At 47.6% G+C, this 18,653-nt stretch overlaps 1 protein-coding gene across 1 annotated transcript in view; it reads left to right on the forward strand.

The window, feature by feature from the left end:
• The window catches only part of NECAB3 (N-terminal EF-hand calcium binding protein 3), a 136,291-nt gene that overhangs the window by 83,323 nt on the left and 34,315 nt on the right, over positions 1–18,653 (forward strand). The gene's annotated exons all lie outside the window — the stretch shown is intronic.

Raw genomic sequence — 18,653 nt, forward strand, 5'->3', positions numbered from 1 at the left:
GCTGTATGTCATGGGCCCTATACTGCTAGCAGCCTATGCAGATTCTAACTGAGCCCGAGTGGTAGGAGTTGTGTGTTTGGAGCAGAGAGTTCTGAGTTCTGTCCCTGCTGTCCCCATGAAATGCTGAGCGATGGTGGGGTATGTACAGCACAGGAACAAGCAGGGTGTCCAAGGAGGCTGCAGCCTTGTCACAATGTGAAAAACAGGCTATTGCAGTGCTGAACTGACTGTAGCGCATGGGGTGGATGCAGCAAACCCTGCTCCCTGCCTCAGTATGCAGGCAGGCAGCAGGTATTCTGGTAAGAAAAAAGAGTGGCTTTTTAAAGTCACAGCAAAATGCCCTGGTACCTGCCTGGGCTTGGAAAGCACAGAGGCATCGTGGGACTGCAGAGTAGGCAGGGCAGGCCCTAGCATGCATTTAGCTAATGGTGTCTCTGGCTTGTGGGTGCTGAGGAGACTTGTTTGGATTTTTAATCTTGAGTGTTCCTGCAGCAGGGACAGGCGGTAACGTGGCCTCAGTTTTGTGTGTGTGTGTGTGTGTGTGTGTGCGTGCGCGTGCGTGCGTGTGCACACACTCATGTATCTTTTGTGCTGGTAAATGTGCCTTTTTATGAAACCAGGGCATGTGTGCACCAGCTAGTGAGCACACACTAGACACTAAGCATTTCCAGCTCACTGCAGCTCCTAAGAGGAGCTCTGCCTTCCCACTAACTAGCCTTGGAGTGGCCCGGGACAATGGCCAGTAATTCTCGAGCTAGGTTTGTACCCTTCCTGCAGGTATCTATGAGGGAAGGACAGAAGCTCATTGTCCAACATTTTCTGCAAGAGACAGGACAGGAACTAAAATCATTTGACAAGCTGGTCTTGGATTGAGCCTAGATGGGACTCCCACCTTTCCCTCTAGCCCAGCTCTGCCCCTCAGTACATGACAATGAATCATCCCTCCACTGCCTTTCTTGATCCCGTTATACGTTCACATGCTTTTCCTGTTAAGGTTTTCCCTCCATTCTCGGTGCCAATAGCCTGCCAAGCCCCCCTGTGTTTCCTGGCTCGTTCAGGACCGTTACCATCACATGTGCTCTTTGTTTGAGATCCTCTGGCAAAGCAGCTCCTGTGCAAGTCATTAGGAGGCAGAAAAGTCTCCATGTCTGTAGCTTGCAGGGGCCTGAGTTGCTCTCGCTAGCTGTCTAGACGGCTGTGTGGGATATATCCACACATAGCTGGCTCTCCGGCTAGTGCGATATCACAGTGGACTGATGGAATCCTGTAGATTCCCTGAGAGTTGCAGCCAAAATCACCCCCCCATATTCAACCAACGTGAGTAATAACCTCATGGTGCTGCTGCTCTGCTGTCACCCCAAGTAGGAACAAGGCTGGCTTGACAGAGGGAATCGCACCATGCGCATGCCTGTGGCTGTCTCACTGCTTGTGGAACAGACACATCTAGTCAAGGTGTTATCATAGGTAGAGCTGGAAGAATACTGCCCAGGAATGGTCACAGGTATTTGTTCCAGTTTTAAAGTTAATACGCTTCGTCCAAGTGCATGATCCTTATGTGTTTGCTTTCTACAGAGAGACCACGGGCTGATTGTTAAAGGTATTTAGGTACCTACAGGTGCCTTGCTTTGGAGAATCCCAATAGGTGCCTATCTGCATCTTTAGGCACCTAAATCTCTTTAACAGGCTGCCCTGAGCAGCCAGTTTGCTCTCAGGAACGTTTAGAGAAGCAAGGAATTTTGAATGAATAGTAGGAAAAAATGTAGAAAGAATTTCAGACTTGTAAACGTAAATCTCCACACTTGAAATCTGACTCTGAGAGTTACCTTGTCCACTCGGGGTAGAGACAACACCATGTGACCTGAGGTCTGAGTCCATTCAAAACTAACCAACACAGCTTGAGTATTGAATGTCGAATGGGATGAGGGGCAGATCCAGCCCTGATTCCCAGAAAGTATCCAGAAATAATGACTCGGTTTGAGAAAATAACGAAGGGCTCAGTACAATCCACAAACAGAAGAAGAGGTTAAATTCACTGGATGAATTCCTGGCTAGGAGTCACTTGCTTAGACCAGTTGTATGTGCTTTCCCTCTTGCTCTATTTTATAAGCTTCCTTTGCATGGTTGGAAGGCAAATCTGTGACTCGTAACTAGGCCAGGCAGGCCAGGCCCTGCCGGCTTGTGCGTTGTATAGCAGAGAGTCTGCAGCAGAGAGCATTCCGTGCTAAATACAGCTGTGAGAATGCCTCTGTGAATAATGGATGGGAACGCTCCCTGGGAATCAGCGGCCCCGTTTTGTATCTTAAGTGTGTAAATTGGCTTGAGTCTGTACTCAGGGGCTTATTTCATTCACAGCTGCAGGGTGGGATGGAATTCCCAGGGATCTTTCTTTCCATTTCACATGAAGCAGTTCAGACTTGGTGTGCAGCAGATTAATGTGTGTGTGTGTGAGACAGAGAGAGAGGCAGAAGGGAGAGGTGTGTGAGTGAGTGAGAGATGGAGAAGGTGTACATGTGTGTTTCCAAGTCGTTATGCTTCAAAAGCATAGGAGCTAGGGGAGCAGGGCCACTGCCCAGCTCTGCCAGCCAAGGAAGGTTGGTGTCGCGGGTGTTCGTCCCCCTCGAAAATTAGGCTCCAGGGACATTGAGTTTAATGCCCAAAATGGAGTCATCCAAATTTAGGTACATTTTGGAAAATCAGGCCCTAAGTGACTTGCCCACTATCACACAGTGACAAAGCCAGGAATGGAACCCAGGAGCCCTGGCTCCCAGTCATGGGCTTTAACCACGAGACAACACTCCCTCCCATTAGGCAAATGGTTAACTTTAAAGTTATTGCTCAGAAATAAAACTATTCAAGGCAGTACATGGCATGGCTGCACAGAATTCCAGACCTCAGCTCCATCTGCCATCCATTGCTCCCTTCAACCTCCTCATTAAAAGGAAAGCAAGAGGCAGAAATATGCAAATCCCTGCATTCATAGAAGCCCTGCATACAGGATATGGCTGCGCACGAAAAGATTCTGACACCTGCTACCCACTCACTGGCATAAACAAGGCAATCAGGATCAGAAGAACATGTGAACAGCAGGCAGTTACACCATGGGGCTGTCACGGCAGCCAAGATTTGCTTCATCTCTAGGGGGAGAGAGAATCATTCACAATAGGTGTCAGTCAGAAAGTCTTGAGTTTGTTTCCATTTGGGTGGAAGGGAGGATGGCTCAGTGAGTAGCACCACACGCTCCCCTTGTGCATGGAACGGGACAGAGAGACCTAGCAAGTCATGGAAAAGGAGAAGAGGCTGGTGAAGGAGGAGGACTGAGACCCACTAGTTTCTGTTGCCCTCCTATGGTGAAAAAGTACAACACCATAAAGGGACAGGGCAAATTCCTTCCTGCTCCCAGCAGGCGATCAGCTTGTGCCGTGAGGACAAGGGGTCTTTGTAATTTTTATCCTCAGTGCTGTGACTGCAGACGCATCAATTATAGGTGGCACATGATGCAACAATGCCTAGAGTTAATGATGCCTAATGCTTCCCATTATAACCCCCCCTTTTCAGTTGCTTATAACTTGGCCAGACTTTAATCATTTAAACTAAATTTTCCATGTTGAGTGTCTGCCTCAGACTGAATTCTTTTGGAAAATTTCAACAAAAATGTTTCAGCAGTTCCCAAGAGCAAGATTTGGGAGGAAAGAATTAGTTGTTTATCAAATAAATAGGAAAATAGGGGTTCCAATTCCCACAATTCTCTGGTTATTTAGGTATCCCAAACAGTAAATAAAATTGTCATATTTCAGATGTCACCATCACCTCCATTCAATATCCTCATTAAAAAGGAAGCAAAAGGCAGAAATATGCCCCATCCCATGTGGTTTTTTGTTTCCAGGATAGATTCTGTTCTCAGCATGGTCTGTGTGTAAAGGTTTATTAGACACAGGTACAGGGCAAGATGAAAGTTTCTCTAGACGGTATCTTTTGTAATGAGTTAATTCTTTGTGTATTCAGGTGTTTCTACAAAGGACAGTGCCATTACCGCCTGCTTCACAGTGTGGCACTCACATGATCTAGTCGTTCATTTAAGTCACTGGTTTGATTATGATAAAGCTCACTGGGACGTTAAAGATGGCTGTATGGGCCTGTTCAGCGGGCACCTCGCGCACTCATTTTCTTAAATGAATTTGTCACTTTTCTTTATCACCTCTTACTCAGCTCTTCCAGCTTGAGCAGATTCTCTCTCAGCATTCTATGCAATCCACTGACATTTCTGTGGATAACAGAAGCAAGAAGGCCAGGCTGAAATGCTAGATTTTAATGTATGGAAATGTAATGCAGTTCCAGGTTCAATGCTAGACATGTGATATGAGACAATGGAGGGGGGGTTTCCCCCTAGGGCGTTGGATCAGGGAGGTAGCTCAGAGCTAACTCCTGCTTGTTATACTCATGGTAATTGTCACATTGACTTGAGTGGGGCTACATTTGTAAGTAAGGAGGGTCAGGTTAGGGTTTACTATCCATAGCCAAAGGGATGAAGTCCGGTTTCTTATTAATGTGATGTGCCCATAGGCTAAGCTATTAGAATAAATTAGTCAACACATAATTAACTAGCTCTAAAAACATCAGGGATTTTCAAAAGCAAGTAAGAGACTCAGGAGCCTAAGTACCAGTGATTTTCAGTGAGACTTAGGCTCCTAAGTCACTTAGACACTTTTGAAAATTTTCCCTGTTGCCTCTTTCCCGCCTGTGTCTTAATCACATTCCCTCTTCACTCAGATTGGCATTTTCCAAGGGGCCCAGCTCCCATGGAAAGTAATTGGGATTATTACTTATCCCAGAGTGCTGGCCAAAGCCTGTCAGAGTTAAGGCCCCCGAATTGTTTCCATCCAAACCTCCTGTTTCATACATCCGTCACTTTTGAATTTTTCAATTTCTGGGCTGAAGTTTTCCAGACTTGATCTCTGTCCCAAGAGAATTTGGGGGGATGGTGGTGGAAGTTAAGAAAAACAGCCCAAGTGTCATGGAATTAGAGGATAAAGAAGAAAATAGTTTTCCTGATATTAAAAAAAATGTCTGTTCATCGCTTTTTTCTTCTTCTTCTGAACAGCCCTAAAGTCAAAATGGCTGTGGATTTTAAGTTCCAATTTGGCAGGGATGTAGCCATCCTGCAGGAGCAGTGCAAGACTTTGTTCTGGGGGAATTGGTAATTGAAAATCACCAGACAGGGTATGGGCCATCGGTTTCAATTTAGTGGCACACCTAAAGAAGGCTGAGTTACACTTGTGTGTGAAGCTAACTTACCTGAGCAATACACAGCTGTGTCTTCTGAAGGGCCACTTTCTAGCTATTTCAGAGAAACGGAAGATCTCTTCCTGTTCCCACATTCCCCCTCATGATGCTCTTTGCCTACAGGAAGGGGCTTGGAGCTAATGCATGCAGAATTCTCTCCTTCTGTCCTCCAGTGACTTTCATAATTCTTGCACTTCACAAACTTTATTTAATGACACTTCATCCCATTCCCCGAGCCGGTAAGCAAATTGCTTCTGTTTAACCTGTGGGGTAAGTGACACACAGAGAGAATAAGGGACTTGCCCAAGGTCTCAAAGGAGGTGGGGTTCAGAGCTGGGAATGAATCCCAGTTCTCTGATGTGCTGTTAGATCACAGATTGCTTTCCATCCACAGCATGTGCACTGGGATGGGATTACTCAGGTTCACCTCCTTTTCTACTATACATTGAGGTCTATGGTGGGGAAGGCGCTGGGCAAATGTAAAGCAGTGTCTTGAAGCCTGTTTTACAGGTAGAAAAATTGAGACACAGCAAGGCTGTGATGTGGGGGAACACTTCACATCCTGGCTCTGCCATTTTTGCTGCATGATCTTGATCACATCACTGAACCTCTCTTGACCTCATTGTCCCTGTCTGGAAAACTGAGGTTCTCATGCTTACCTACCTCGACGCAGCATTTTGAGATCTGAGGATGCAAAAATGCTGTCTATGTTCAAAGCCCATGGGCTCATATCCTCAAAGAGATTTAGACTGCTACCTTCCCTGAAGTGATTATTACAAAAATAAAAATGAAGGCACAGAATTAGCATCTGGCTTGCTTGGGCAGCACTGGGGTTCTGGGACCGACATAGGCCTCTCTTCTAAAAAGGCATGAGTCTTGTTCTAGCTTTGACACCTATTTGCTGTTTGATCTTTGGCAGGTCACTTAACTTCACAGCACTGCTCTTCTGCATCAGCCTCATTCATTCCCCCTTCCCCCAAACTCTCTAAATGACTCGGGGAGAACTGCCAGTGCAAATTCTTGTGATATGTTTATTTTTGCTCCAGTATTTGCAGTGCTTTTGCTTCCACACACATTCCTATGAGTAAAAGCCCCTTCTCTCATCTTTGCGCCCAAGCAAATGGATGCACAGGAGAAACAGGTGGTCATAAATAATTTGAAAACAGGGCAACATAAAGCAGAAAATAAAACAAAAGTTGTCTAGGTTTTAATCTGTAGTGGATGAATAAAGGGTCCCTTGAAAAGGCTACATCAGGAGCCAACAAATTAGAATTCTGTACCTTTCCTCCTCAGCGGATGCTAGAGTGGGTCCATGGGCAATTGTCTCATATCACATGTCTAGCAATTAGTTCCAGACGGCTTTTACAGTAAACAGAAGAGAGTGTCTGAGTTTGTGCAAATCAAGCAAATACAAATGATGATGGCAATGATTTCAGCGCCAAAAGCTTTAGCTAGAGAGAATGAGATTGTGCACAGATGGAGTCTCTCCAGGAATCCCCAGCCTATATTCGGGTTCCCCCCAAACCGACGCCCTGATCCCATTGTAATAGTCTCTTTATTTGGATTTCCTTACAGCTGGGGCAAAAGGAGATTGAAACAGCAGAGGGAGCTCTCGCCACACCAGCCAAGGAGGAGAGGCGGGGGAGTTGGTGGGGAACACTGCATAGCTATGGTTTCATCAGAGGATGGAAAGCTATTCTCTCCCCCTTGCTGCCACTCCCCGCTCATAATCAGACACGCCGAGTACTGGAGAGGCAGAGAGCATAGGCCTGGGTGCTGCCATAATAAAACCAAGCCAGAGATTTTCAAAGTGGCCTCCGGGGGCTGGATTCATTTGAACAGGATCTGGACATCCTGATGGCTCAAGTAGTGCGTGCAATCTCAGCCTCCAGGTAGAGCAGCCCCTTTGCATGAGGATAAGTGGTTTGTATCTGTCGCTGTGCTGTCGTGCTCTTGGTTTAGCCAACCTGGATTGAGACTCTCTGCCTTATGTTCGGCTGCCTGGTGGCTGGGTGTGTACCTGGGTGTGCAGCTGCAAATCCCTGACCCGGAACTCCAAATAACACCCCACATGCTGGGGGAGCTCAGTCTGAACTGGACTCCAGAATTCCTGCTTCTGGCCCACTTCCAGCCACGTGGGAAGTTCCTGGCTGGCCCACACTGAGCTCCCGTCACCACCTGAACGGCTTTGTGGTGAGCTGACCTACAGCTGAGACCTGTCCAGGCAGCCAAGTCCGGGGCCCATTTAATTGCATCTCTAGAAGGTTCTTATTCATGGCCTGGCAGGTAAATGAGGAGGTTCATTTAAAACACAGAAGAAAGTACACCTGCAGTAACGTTGCCTCTGCCAAGTGCTCTCCCAGTGGCTGAGGTGAGAAGCTATATTAATATCTGCTGTCTCCTCCCGCTCAGGTTTGAGAGGAGAGCTGGCTCTGGCCTGACACTTCTGAACATTTGAAGCCATGGGAACACTAGCTCAATTAATGGCTGTGTCCTCTGGGGGTTTTGTCTCCTGACAGAAATATTTCCCACTCCATGTAATCCGGGTTATTCAGTGGATTTGGGTGAGCGTTCCCAATGATGCAGTTAAATCATAAACCCCTCTTCTCTTTGGTGAGACACTGTGTCCAGGCTGTGCAACAGGAGTTGCATCTGCTATCACTCTAGAAATGAATGTTACTGATTATTGCTGCAGAGCTAGGCTTTGTGACAGTTGTATGGTACCCCAAAGGAGAGTAACTCAGTGGTATGGGGCTCTCAACTGGAAGGTGCTCATGACAGGGGAGCAGCCAGGCCAAATTGAAGTGGGTGGCATTGCAGCCCCATGCGTGAGGGCTGTTGTATCCTGATGCTATTGTAAGGTGGCATCTGGGTCTTGAAGCAAAGATGCTAAGGTGGGGCATGTCAAGCTTTTCAGAATCCACCTTTGTAATAGTACAATTAGCTGCATGTTAGTTAATAATCCCCATTCTATAGCATTTCTCCTCAGTAGATCTCAAAGCACTTCACAGGCTGTCATGTATTTATCCCCACAACACCCAGCCCGGATACACAAGGCACGTTACAAATGGCTGTGTGGACATGGCTTGGGCTCTCGAGCCTGAGGGGGATGCCTGAAAGCCTGAGCTCCAGTGACTACGTAGCTCTCTTTAGCACTCTAGGATGAGCCCCACCTACAAGTCTGTGGGCCCAGGATGGTAGCCTTACTCCCAGGTGCAGTGTAGATGTTCCCACAGGGCCAGGGTAGTGTTGTCAATTCCATTGTGCCTCAGTTCCCCCTCTGTACAGCGAGGCTGAGTGACTTGCTCAAGGTCAGACAGGAAATCTGTGGCAAAGCAGGAAACTGAATCTGGGTCTTCTCGGTTCCAAGCCAACACCCTAACAACTGGGCCCTCCTTCCTCACCAAAGCTGTTGGGAACAATCAGTGGAGTGGAGCTCAGGACCCCAGTGAGGGGGGCACAGCTGGCTTTATGCCATCCTTGCCATCCCCCAGTCCCAGGGGAAGTTGGAGGCCATTTCAGCCCCCAGTACAAGTGAAAGCCGTCTCGGGGCTCAAGTTGCTCTAAAATGGTGGGCGAGCCTTGTGCTAACCCACTGCACAGGGGGTGAATTTCAGCCTGTATGTGGAGTTTCACTAAGAATTTGTCTGGTGAAAGATCCCTTCCCTTTCACCTCAGCAAGTGATGGCAGGCACTTCCACGGAGCACTGGTAACTACGGGGGCTCAGAAGGCCATCTGTTCATTCCCAGTGAGGAGCAGCTGTAGCAACAGCAGGAGACAAGGTAATCATCCCTAAACCTCCCTGCTGTGAGGTAACCGCAGCTTCTCATCAGCCAGAGCAGAGGAGGGGATGGAAGTGCCAGTCCCTTTGGAAAGAAGAATTCTGTGCCAGCTGGAAGATGAAATCCAGGTATAGCAAAATGCAACATCTTTGATTTTGCAAGCTTTATTCACTTTGTGGACATTCACTCATTTTAATTTGGGGAAACTGAGGTACAGGAAAGGGGCAGTAACTTGCCCAAGGTCTTGCAACAAGCCAGTGTCAGGGCTGAGGTTAGAACTCTATCCATTGATCTGCACTGCCTCCTAGTCCTGGCTCCTGGACTGGAGAGACCATCGGTCTGTTGTGACATTCCTGCGCAGGCTTGTCTGACATGGGAACTGTTCACAAACATGTGGATGTGTATAAAAGCCTAGGTGTGGGTTCTCCCAAATCTACAGCCCCAATGAGCAGAACTGAACAAGCCCTGAAGTGTTAGGCTTGAGTGAGCCTGGATCCTCATAATATATAACGCTCGCCCCCTTCCTCCCCCACAGACTTTTTGCTAGCACTCTCGGAAATGCCAGCATTGACAGGGTTAAACTCAAGTTCATTCTTTTGGGACTTACAAAATTATGGAGCCCTCAACTTCTCCATGGGTCAGAGTGAGATGCAATAGGAATGGGAAACATTCAATCTTGACAATATTGTGGGAATCTGTTTTGGACATACACGCTCTGGAGAGCAAATTCACAACACCCAGCAAGGGGAAAAGTCTGAGAGGCTTCTGATGTTTTCGGTAATTTATTTCTCCTCCAGTCTGAGTGACCCAGAGTTCACACTGAGCGGGGAACCTGTGATTTGAAGGGGTTCACCATTTCATGATGTTCCTCTCCCCTTCTTGTTCTGGTTGAGCAGTGTTTGAAAACAGCAGATCTTCTGTTGGTAATTTGATTTGAGCCTGGAAAGTTTGAATGGGCTGGAAATTAGAAGTGACTCGGAAAGGAGCTCAGTAACTCACTGCAGATAGGATACTAGGGAAAAAGCAATAGTTATTGAGTTCACTTATGTTCCTCTCTCTAGCATGCATGCACCCCAGCTGCCCAGGGGATGAGGTCTTCTTCTCCTTGTCCAATGCTACCACAGCAGTAGTATATGGGCTCAGGTCTGTTACCCTTACTCCACTTGAGTAGCACTTAGGCTATATCTACACTACAAATGTAGGTGAGCTGAACTACATTGCTCAGGACTGTGAAAAATGTCACACTCTGAGCCATGTAATTAAGCCGACCAAGATCCAAGCCTTGAGATAGACACCACTAAGTCGACAGAAGAATTCTTCCATTGATCTAGCTCAGGGGTGGCCAGCCTGAGCCTGAGAAGGAGCCAGAATTTAACAATGAACATTGCCAAAGAGTCACAGTAATACGTGAGCAGCCCCTCATCCACTTCCCCCTCCAGCCCCCAACGCCTCCTGCCTACCAGCAGCCCTGCCAATCAGCACCTCCCCTCCCTCCCCATGCCTCCCTCCTGCTACAATCAGCTGTTTTGCAGTGCGCACGAAACTCTGGTGGGGAGGGGGGAGAAGCGAAGGTATCGTAGGCTCGGGGGAAGGGGCAGGGGCCTTGGGGAAGGGGTGAAGTGGTGGCAGGACCTGGGGCAGAGCAGGGGGTTAAGTAATGAGCGTCCTACTGCACATTGTAAAGTTGGCACTTGTAGCTCCAGACTCAGAGCCAGCACCTATGCAAGGAGCCACATATTAACCTCTGGAGCCAGAGGTTGGCCACCCCTGATCTAGCTCCCACCTTTCATGGAGGTTGATTACGCATAGCAATGAGAGAACTCCTTCCCTCACTGCTGTACATGTCTACGCTGAAGCACTACAGCTTAGACAGGGCCGTTTGTTTTCAGGGTTTTTTTATTTAATTTTTCCTGGGAATTTATCAGTGTTTATCACCACAACAACAAAAAGAGATGAAAATCAGTGCAAAAAACTATTAATAATTTTTCTGGGTAAATACCGGAGTTTATTTTGGTGGATGGAAGAACATGAGGAAGGGGAAGTATCCCGTAGATTAATGCTTTGAGTTCTGTTCATCAATGTGGTTTGCTGCAGAACTAAAACAGAACTCAAAACACAATGCCTCCTCTGAATTTAAGAGAACAATATATCTCTAAACTCCAGATAAAACTTTTCATTTGAATAAACAGTTTACTGTTGTAGACTATTAGCCTGTAAATATTTACATTTAATAATTGGGCCACACTATTTGTGACTCATACACTCAACTTCATCCTTTTCATGTTTTTGTTGTTTTAAAACTTTCAAATACTTCCTTGTGCTCTGAAATGGATCTGATACAGATCTTTGTTTTCTTCCCATTTTAGTATGTGAGATCTTTAACCCGTTATCTGCTAACCTCTTTTTGATTACAAATATTTGCACGGTAAAAATTATAAACAAAAGAAATAGTATTTTTCAATTCACCTCATACAAGTACTGTAGTGCAATCTCTTTATCATGAAAGTGCAACTTACAAATGTCGATTTTTTTTATTACATACCTGCACTCAAAAACAAAACAATGTAAAACTTTAGAGCCTGCAAGTCCACTCAGTCCTACTTCTTATTCAGCCAATTGCTAAAACAAACAAGTTTGTTTACATTTACAGGTGATAATGCTGTCTTCTTATTTACAATGTTACCAGAAAGTGAGAACAGGCATTCACATGACACTTTTGTAGGCAGCATTGCAAGGTATTTACATGCCAAATATGCTAAACATGTGTGTGCTCCTTCATGCTTTGGCCACCATTCCAGAGGACATGCTTCCATGCTGATGATGCTTGTTTAAAAAAAAAGTGTTAATTACATTTGTGACTGAACTCCTTGGGGGAGAATTGTACGTCTCCTGCTCTGTTTTACCTGCATTCTGCATATATTTCATGTTATAGCAGTCTCAGCTGATAATCCAGCACATGTTGTTCATTTTAAGAATACTTTCACTGCAGATTTGACAAAACGGAAAGGTACCGATGTGAGATTTCTAAAGATAGCTGTGGGACTCGACCCAAGGTTTAAGAATCTGAAGTGCCTTTCAAAATGTGAGAGGGACAAGCTGAGGAGCATGTTTTCAGAAATCTTAAAAGAACAACACTCCGATGCAGAAACTACAGAACCCGAACCACCAAAAGAGAAAATCAACCTTCTGCTTGTGGCATCTGACTCGGATGATGAAAATCAACATGCATCAGTCCGCACTGCTTTGGTTTGTTATCGAGCAGAGCCCCGTCATCAGCATGAACGCATGATCTCAGGAATGGTGATTGAAGCACAAAGGGACATATGAATCTTTAGCGCATCTGGCCCTTAAATATCTTGCAACACTGACTACAACAGTGCCGTGAGAACGCCTGTTCTCACTTTCAAGTGACATTGTAAACAAGAAGCAGATGGCATTATCTCCTGCAAATGTAAACAAACTTGTTTATCTGAGCTATTGGCTGAACAAGAAATAGGACTGAGTGGACTTGTAGGCTCTAAAGGGTTTCATTGTTTTATTTTTGAATGCAGTTACTTTTGTACATATTTTTGTACATTTCTTCTACATTTGTAAGTTCAACTTTCATGATAAAGAGATTACCCTACAGTACTTGTACTAGGTGAACTGAAAAAATCTTTTTTTACAGTAGAAATATTTGTGATAAAAAATAATTATTAAGTGAGCACGGTATACTTTGTATTCTGTGTTGTAACTGAAATCAGTGTATTTGAAAATGTAGTAAACATCCTAAAACATTTAAATAAATGGTATTCTGTTATTAAGAGCGCGATTAATCACAATTAATTTTTTTAATCGCTTGATAGCCCTAATTTGAATGATAGTAAAGTAGGGTGAAAATCAGAAAATGAATAATCCTTTTTGTAGAACCCAGGAATTTTCCTGTAAAAATCAGTTTAAACTGAAAGTGAAAGGGATTAAGCAAACACAACATAAGGGAGACCATAGGGTCCATGTACACGCAGTGCACACTGACAGAAGGAGCTTTTTGGATGGTGTAAGAACACCAGTTCCCGGAAAGAAAGTGTCTATGCTGGCAGGAGCACTGATCCATCGACCTAGCTGTGTCTACACTGTGGGGTTTGTTGGCATAGCTGTGTCCGCTAGGGTGGAATTTATACACACCCCTGTCCGACGCTGCTATGCAGCTGTAAGTTTTAAGAGTAGACCTAGCCTGTCATAAGCAGGCCCATCAAAGTAAGTGCTGCCCAATATAAGTGTTACAGAACTGGCCTTGCAGCTGATAGAGGCTGAGTGTGGGACAGTCTGCTGGGATAGAAAACTGCTGCCTGGAGTGAGGAGACTGTGGGGAGACCACTTCCTGCAGCCGGGGGTCAGTGAAGAGAGGGGTGATGGGAAATGGGCAGAGCAACCATCGAGGCAACAAAGGAAATGGAGGAGCCATGGGGTGAACCATGAAGGGAGGAAAAGGACAACAAATGGGACCAGTGACAGAGTAACCCTGTGGGAAGGGATTCAAAGGTTAACGAAAGAATGACATTGATGATGGTGCAGAGACCCCTGGAAAGGAGCAGGCTGGTGAAGGCAGCCCTGGGGGAGAATAGTCCAGCTCCTCTAAAGGGATATTGTAGAAAAAGGATTGCACAGATAAATAACTTGGTCTGAAGAAAAGTTTCAATGCATTATGAAAATGTTATTTGAACTGCTCCCTGAAACCACAGCTCTGTCTGCTCTTCTGGGCATCATAGCGAATAGCACAGAGGTGAGTGGTCTGATCGTGTTCAGGTGTGTGCCAGCCCAGAACACTGACTTATAGGAGATCAGAAGCAGAATGTGGATAATCACCAGGGCCTGCTCTAACTTTTTTGCCACCCCAAGCAAAAAAAAAAGAGTGCTGTCCTGTCATAACACCCCCCTGCGAGCGCCGTGCTGCCAACCCCCCCAAGAGCCACGCCGCCCGAAGCCCCCACTCCCCCAAGCACCACGCCGCCTGAAGCTCCCACCCCTTTGAGAACAGTGCCACCTGAAGCTTCTCCCCCTGAGTGCCACGCTACCCGAAGCCCTGCCCTCCCCCGAGCGCCGCACCACCAGAAGCCCTGCCCCCCAAGCACTGTGCAAGCCCCCATGCCCCCGAATGCTGCGCTGCCAAACCCCCCCCAGCGCTGCACTGCCTGAAGCCCCTGCCCCTGAGCACTGTGCTGCCCAAGCCCCTGCCCCCCGAATGCCGCGCCGCCCAAGCCCCGCCCCCCCGAATGCTGCACCACCGAAACATGCCCCCCCTCTGAGCGCCACCCGGCAGAAACAAAAACAAACAAAAAACCCCTACAGCACTGCCCCACTGAACCAAAAAAACAAACAAAAATGAGCCCCACCCTGCTCCAAGGTGCCACCCCAAGCACGTGCTTGGTCGGCTGGTGCCTGGAGCCGGCCCTAGTAATCGCACATGCAAATACTTCTGATTAGCCACCAGGGCCGCCCAGAGGATTCAGGGGGCCTAGGGCAAAGCAATTTGGGGAGCCCCTTCCATAAAAAAAGGTTGCAATACTATAGAATACTATATTCTCATGGGGGCCTGGGGCAAATTGCCCCACTTGCTCCCCCCTCTGGGCAACCCTGCCACCTGGTAGTAATTGTAATAGATCTGATTGTTATGTTCTGCATTTATAAAGGGCCCTTTGCTGTGGCAGCTGGAGCACTTCTCCACAGCACTTAAAAGCAGGCCTGCCTGGGTAGACACAGCAGTGTTTGCTAGGAAGAAAGCAAATGAAAAACTAAACAAAATCTCAAACTCAAATCAGTCTATCTTGCCCCACAGCTCTTGAAATCAGACAGCTAGTTCATTTCAGTCACACTCTGCATTTGCATTAGAGCTGGCTGTGAACTTGAGAACCACTGTTTGAAGATGTGAGGAACCATCTTTTTCTTCTGTGTTTGCACAGCACCTAATGCAATGGGCCTTTGTCCATGACCGGGTCTCCCAGTTTGAGCTCAGAACTTGCATGAGGAGGATAAGCGGACTGTTACTGCCTGATGTGAACTATTGATCCTGTGTCATTTGGGGGGACGTGGTATTTACTACTGTAAATCAGCTGAGTACATATAACCCAAGTGCAAAGACATGCCAAAGGGCATATTATTGACTGGAGTTAAGGTTTATGGCAGAAAATGATTGCCCTGCAAGTTAACAGCACAACTGGGTTTTCACCGTAGAGCTACATACACACACACAGCGCTAGGGTACCACACAGTGTGCGTGTGTGACCGTTAGCATGGTGCGGAGGCCAGTGAAGTCTCCTGTCTGTCAGGCAGCAGACTGTCCTGGATTCCATTAAAATCAGCCTGGTTTCCAGTCGTTACATCGCTGGGATACACAAGCTGTAGGCTGTCAGAGGGAAGCTCTCACCCCCACAGTACATTTTTAAGGGCTATTTAAAGAAAAAAACGGACTGAGTTTTGGACTGTAGAAATGCAAAGGGGTTGTTTCCTCTTGAGGGGGAGAATTTCTGCTTCCAAAAGTCAACGCTGAGTTACAAGCCAAGTTTTCCAGACAAGTATTGATCAGGACACAGCATTGTCCAGACACTGCGGGAACTATTTCCAAATGACTGGCTTGCCCTTCCTTGCTGAGGCCTGACAAACTCATTGCAGAGAATACTCCTAAATGCCCCCATCACTGCTCCAACTTCCACTCCCAGCTCTGCGCACTCCCTGCAGCCAGTCACTCACCCATAACCACTGGGTGTGCTCTGTGCGCCCTCTCCAGCCACCCCAGCTCCATGTGCCCCCTGCAGCCAGAGTCACCCACAGCCACCAGACACGCTCTGTGCGCCCTCTCCAGCCACCCCAGCTCCATGTGCCCCCTGCAGCCAGAGTCACCCACAGCCACCAGACGTGCTCTGTGCACTCTCGCCAGCCACCCGCAGCGTTCCTTCCAGCCAGAGCTGCCGCTGCCTGGGAGACGTCCTGCAAGCGCAGCCAGAGCACCTACCCCCTCCCACCCCATCCCCAGCAGCTGCCCGTTAGCGGTGCTGCAAGAGCACAGGGAGCCCCCTAGCTCTCCTGTGGGCACAAAGCTGCCCCGTCCCAGCCCCTGCGCTGTGCCCGGCACGCCCAACAGGAGCACTCGCGTGGGGTGAGGCCAGGTGGCGCTGCTTGCCAGCGGGGAGTCTGTGGCAGGGCTGGCACAGAGCCCAGGCATCCCTGCGCCCATCCTCACCTCCCCGTAGAGCCTGGGGCATGGCTGAGCGCCGCGCGGGACAGGACCAGCCTGCCCCATGCCAGCACCTCCCTCCCACTTATCTCCGCCCGGGTCCGGAGCACCAGGGTCCAGCTCTGCGGGCAGCTCAGCCAATCGAGCCCCTGGAAAAGGGCTGCGCTGCAGGCCGTGCCGGCAGCATATCCCGCAGCTCTGCGCGGCAGCCACCAGTGTCTCCGAGAAGCCTCTAGCCGCCCCCCCGCACCAGGGAAGGGATTCTTGGCCAGGGCCCATGGGGCCCCTGCGGGGCCTGGGGCAAATTGCCCCACTTGCCCGCCTCCTCTGGGCGGCCCTGGCTATTAGCTATTAGGAGGGTGCCCTTATTTGAATTGCTTGTGCAATTGCAGTCATTTTGCATGCAAATTAGGCGCACAACTGGTTCTGTGTTTTTTGTGTATAAAATTGCATCCCTACATTGTTTCAGAATCAGGCCTGCAATGTGTGGTTTAGAGTTAAGACCTTCTGCAGAGTGCTGGGAGATGGTCGTCTCAGGATAATGGGATCAACAAGCAGTATTCTAGCCCAGATAATCATGTCCAGGGACAGCGGGAACACTCCTACAAACCTGCCTTCACACACACAAACAGGCATTTCATGTTACATAACTTTGACAAGCCATCACATATCAGTTTCCTCAGTCACTGTGTTCCATTGGAAATGTTGGAAGGCGTGGGAAGGGGCATGAGAAGTGCGTGACACCATTTGAAATATTGCCCTTCTGATCTCGGCCCGTGTTTTGCCTTCTGGATGATATCACCAATCATGCAGAACTGCAAAGGGAAAGACCGCTCTGTATTCATAGACTCATAGACTCATAGACTCTAGGACTGGAAGGGACCTCGAGAGGTCATCGAGTCCAGTCCCCTGCCCTCATGGCAGGACCAAATACTGTCTAGACCATCCCTGATAGACATTTATCTAACCTACTCTTAAATATCTCCAGCGATGGAGATTCCACAACTTCCCTAGGCAATCTATTCCAGTGTTTAACTACCCTGACAGTTAGGAACTTTTTCCTAATGTCCAACCTAAATCTCCCTTGCTGCAGTTTAAGCCCATTGCTTCTTGTTCTATCATTGGAGGCTAAGGTGAACAAGTTTTCTCCCTCCTCCTGATGACACCCTTTTAGATACCTGAAAACTGCTATCATGTCCCCTCTCAGTCTTCTCTTTTCCAAACTAAACAAACCCAATTCCTTCAGCCTTCCTTCATAGGTCATGTTCTCAAGACCTTTAATCATTCTTGTTGCTCTTCTCTGGACCCTCTCCAATTTCTCCACATCTTTTATTATCTGAGTTTATTGTGTAGACACCAATAGAATGCTTGGGCACTGGACATCTCGTCTACAGAAAGAAAGTCAATTCTACCTCCTAGGAGTAAGTCAGTGAATAATAGATTCTGTTTTAGCCACAGTCAGTCATTTGAGATGCTCATTTTCCTTCCTCCTGAGCCCCCTCAGTGGTGACAATGCTTCCGCCATGGACTGTAGCGAGAGAGCTCCTCACCACGGAGCAGGGAGTGCAGTCTGTACCAGAAAGGGACCCCCTCCATCAGGGGGTCCAGGAAACACCCCTCATCCAGTTCAAAAACCATGACCACCAGAAGCAAGACTGAGCCCATGGCTTTCCTTATGTTGTGACACCTCTGCTTTGCCTTCTCCTTGTGTCCTTTCCTTTCACCCCAGAGGGCTGAGGCTGGTGCTGGTGGCAAGCCTGGATTGTCTGCCAGCTCAGGATTTCCCATTCCTGGTGTATGGCCGTCACTAGGGGGTGGCACAGTCCAGTGGGGATGGGAGGTGGTTATTTGAGCTGGGATGCACAGAGCTGGTCTGGAAAGTAACAAATTTTCCCATTACTTCTCCCTTACTGGTGTGAGGGCTAAGCAGGTGAATAGCCAGGGTCAGTATATCCCTCAGAGGCCAATGGAAAGTCCCCAAGGACCTTAGTAGACAAATCCAAATGCTGTGTTCTGTTTTCCCCTGCTGTGGCAGCAGAGTATGTAGTGTATGCATGTTGTGTGTGCAGGGTATGAGTTGTGTCAATGGTAAGTGACTGTTATGTGTTTTTTCCTCTCTTCCTTTTTGTGTTTGGTTAGTGTACTGATCCCTCTTGCTAATGGTTGTAAGCTCCTTTGTCTGGTTTCGTATCCATAAAGCACCCTGCAAACTGGCAAACAATGACAAATAATAACAATGAATAACCTAATGATGACACCCCGGTAACGAGGGTATATCCTCAGTGGATACTTACCAATTTCTTCTTGTAAAACAGTGTTTGAATCACACTGCCTCCTTCTCCAGATCTTTTCCTCCTACCCTTGCTTTGGCATTCCAATT

The sequence above is a fragment of the Gopherus evgoodei genome, chromosome 14 (assembly GCF_007399415.2).
Source record: "Gopherus evgoodei ecotype Sinaloan lineage chromosome 14, rGopEvg1_v1.p, whole genome shotgun sequence".
NCBI classification, from domain to species: Eukaryota; Metazoa; Chordata; order Testudines; family Testudinidae; genus Gopherus; species Gopherus evgoodei.